The sequence below is a fragment of the Elephantulus edwardii genome, unplaced genomic scaffold (genome assembly GCF_000299155.1).
Source record: "Elephantulus edwardii isolate Elephantulus edwardi_28Jun2011 unplaced genomic scaffold, EleEdw1.0 scaffold00365, whole genome shotgun sequence".
Classification (NCBI taxonomy): domain Eukaryota; kingdom Metazoa; phylum Chordata; class Mammalia; order Macroscelidea; family Macroscelididae; genus Elephantulus; species Elephantulus edwardii.
The window spans coordinates 1,187,495-1,191,196 of record NW_006400115.1 but is presented as its reverse complement, the minus strand read 5'-3'; the positions used below and the strand labels follow the sequence as shown (position 1 = coordinate 1,191,196).

General features: G+C 39.9%; 1 protein-coding gene and 1 pseudogene across 1 annotated transcript in view; one reads left to right on the top strand and one right to left on the bottom strand.

The window, feature by feature from the left end:
• EFHC2 (EF-hand domain (C-terminal) containing 2) overlaps positions 1-3,702 on the bottom strand; it is a 386,962-nt gene that overhangs the window by 68,562 nt on the left and 314,698 nt on the right. The gene's annotated exons all lie outside the window — the stretch shown is intronic.
• Positions 2,076-2,430, top strand: LOC102865665 (annotated as a pseudogene).

The following is a 3,702-nucleotide window of genomic DNA, read 5'->3' as shown; positions in this document are numbered from 1 at the left end:
AATTTAATTATTAAAAAAATAAAAAAAATTTTACCAACTCCTTAGAGTTGTTTGTGTTTCGTTGTTGTTGTTGTTGTTGTTGTTATGTGCCATCGAGTCACCTGTGACTCGTAGTGACCCTATGTACAACAGTCTTAAACCTTGCTCTATCATATGCCAATCTTATTGTTTCTCACACACCTATCTCCATTACACCAGTCACTGAATAAATCCGTCTCATCGAGGGTCCTCATCCACCCTCCCAAACGTGACGGCCCTCTTCAAAGATGGGTCTTTCCTTGCAACATGTTTGCAGTATGTCAGACGAAGAATCAGAATGCTTGCCTCCAAGGAGCAGCCTGGTCTCACTCTCTCTAGCACGAACCTGTTTGTTCTTCTAGCAGTCCATTGTATATTAAATACTCTTCTCCAGCATCACAGCTCAGAGGCATCAATTCTCTTTCTAGCATCCCTCGTCATTGTCCAGCTTTCTGATGCATAGCAAGTAATTGCAGACTATGACCTGGATCAGGCATACCTTAGTCTCTAGACTGACATAATTAGTTTGGAGAGGTCTCTGACAACAGACTTTCCAATGCAATTCGTCTTTGTATTTACTGGCTGCTGGTACCAAGAGTTGATTGTGGAGCCAAGCAATCTAAAGCTGTTAATAATCTCAATCTCTTCACCATCTATCATAATGCTTCCCAGTGGTGAGAATTTTTCTTTCCTTGATGTTGATCCTCAATACACATTGAAGGCTGTAGTAATTGACCTTCTGCAGCAAGCACTTCAGGCCCTCCTCAGTTTCAACGTCTGTACAAAGCAGATTGATGATGAGTCTTCCTCCAATCCTGATGCCACATCTCTCCTCATGGACCCCAGCCTCCAGGATAATCTTTTCTGAAAAGGTATGGAGATAGGATACATCCCTGGTGTATACCCTTCCCAATTGTGAAGCATGCAGTTTTCCCTTTCTCTGTGTTGATGACTGCCTCCTGGTCCAAGTATAGGTTTTGCATAAGCAAGATCAAGTGTTCTAAAAAAAATCAAAAAAGATCAAGTGTTCTGGGATTCCCAGATCCACGCATAACCAATGAAACACAGATAGACATTCCTCTGGTCTTCTCTGCTTTTAGCCAAGATCCATTTGACATTAGCTATTATATCTCTAGTGTCACAGCCTCTTCTCTCTAGCGTCACGGCCTCTTCTAAACCCAGCCTGCTCTTCAAGCAGTTCTCTGTTGATGTGCTGTTCCACTCATTTTTTGGATAATCTTCAGCAGAATCTTGCTTGCATGTGGTATCAATGATATTGTTCAATAATTTCTGTTGGGTCACCTTTTTTTTGGAATGGGAACAAATATAGATATCTTCAAGTCAGTTGGTCAGGTGGTTGTCCTCCAGATTTCTTGGGTAAAACTGACTCTTTCTTCAGTTTAATTACTTAAATTTGGAGTAACAGGAAGATACTAATGCTATAATGGAAAACAATAAGCTTTGTTACTTTTAAATAAATGGCCTTCTTGCTCACTTTAAAACTCTACTGCTCTACTTATTCAACCAACTGCACATGGAAAGCAAATTGTGAAAGTATTTAGATGGTCAAAAAAATTGTACTTAAGTACATTTAAATTTACTTCATTTAAGTGTCTATTAATTTATTCAACACAAAATAAGAACACACTTGAGTTGGTTTTCCATGGCAGAAAATATTAAACTCTTCAAATTATAAAAAGTATTTTGTGACAGGGAAAGCAATTAAGTACACTTGCCCAGTAAAATGTAAAAACTAGCAAGTCCTGGCAATGAGAACAAAACAAGAGAAACTCAGTTAAAGGTTATAAGAGCTATAGAAGTCCATGATCCTAAAGGCCCATTATGTAGATTATTTACTGTGATTATTTAGCAGAATTTAAGCAAAAGGAATAAAAAATAAAATGGCAAAATTAGCAATAATAATTTAATAGTGATTACCCAAAGACTAATGAACTGTCTCAATTGTTTTCAATATATTCTCCATAGTAATGCCATACACTAGGCAATGTGCAATAGAAAATTGCTATAAAAATTTTCAAAGTATAAACCTGTGTGTTTCCAAAATGGCAGCAGCTATGGATGTATATACCCCAAGTGGCACCAACAACAATGAGGACAACAAGCACTTTGAAGTGAAAAAATGTAGCTCTGTGGTCCTGAAATATTGTGGTTGATAACTGTGCTGTCTGCAGGAACCATATAGTGGATCTTTGCACAGAATGTTATGCCAACCAGGCATCTGAGATTTCTTAAGTGGGTACCATTGCATAGAAAGTCTGTAATCATGCTTTTCATTTCCACTGTATCTCTCACTGGCTCAAAACATAGCAGGTGTGTCCACTGGACAACAGAGAGTAGGAATTCCAAAAGTGTGGACACTGTTGTTGTTGTTGTTATGTGCCATTGAGCTGAGTACAGATCAGAGCAACTCTGCCCAAAAGAGCTGAACCTTGTCCTGTCCTGCACCGTCCTCACACTTCTAGACACACAAGAGCCCATTGCAGTAGTCACCGTGTCAATCCCCCTAGTTGAGGGTCTTCCTCTCTTTTGATGACGCTCCACCCTTTTCAGCATCGTGCATCTCAGCAACCAAGGACTAGCACCTTTTATCAACATGCCCAAAGTATGTGAGGTGAAGCCTTTACTCCCATGAGCACTCTGGCTGCATCCTCTCCAAGATATATCTGTTTGTCCTCTTGACCGTCCATGGAATGTTCAGTGCTCTTCTCCAACACCACAGCTCAAAGATGTCAACTCTTTTTCCGTCATCCTTATTATCCAACTCTCAGATGCATAGAAAGTAATTGGAAATACGATGGCTTGAATCAGACACATCTTAGTCCTCAAACTGACATCATTACTCCTCAACAATTTGAAAAGGTTCCTAATTGCAGATTTTTCCAGTGCAATGTATCTCCGTTTTCCCTGACTGCTGGTACCAAGGGTGTTAACTGTGAAACCTAGCAAGATAAAGCTGTTGACAGTTTCAATCTCCTCTCCATCCATCATGATGCTGCCTAAAGTTCCAGTAGTAAGAATCTTGTTTTCCTGACACTGAGATGCAATTCATACCGAAGGCTGCATTCCTTGATTTTTTTGTAACAAGTGGTTCAAGTCCTCCTTACTTTCAGCAAGCAAGGTTGTCTCATCTCAATAACACAGGTTGTTGATGAGTCTTCTTCCAATCCTGATGCCATACTCTTTCTCATAGAGTCCAGTCTCTCAGAGAACTTGCAAAGTATACAATAGGTATGGAAAGAGTACATACATAGGGAAATGCAGAAGTTTAAGCAGGATTTAGAAGGGGCCGTGGCACTAGGGATATCATTGCTGGTGTCAAATGGATCCTGGCTGAAAGTAAAGAATACCAGAAGAATGTCTATTTGTGATTTATTGACTATGTAAAGGCATTTGACTGTGTGGATCATAACAAGTTGTGAATGACATTGAGAAGAACTGGAATCCCAGAGCACTTGATTGTGGAACTTATCCATGGACCAGGAGACTGTTGTGTGAACAGAGCAGGGGAGCACTGCTTGATTTGGAATTGGGAAAGGAGTGCGACAGAGTTGTGTTCTCTCTATATATGGACACTAGAAAAATTAAGAAAAGACCAAAATGGATGTCAGAAGAGACTCTGAAAATTGCACTGGAGCGCAGAGAAGCCAAAGCACAGGGAAGAAT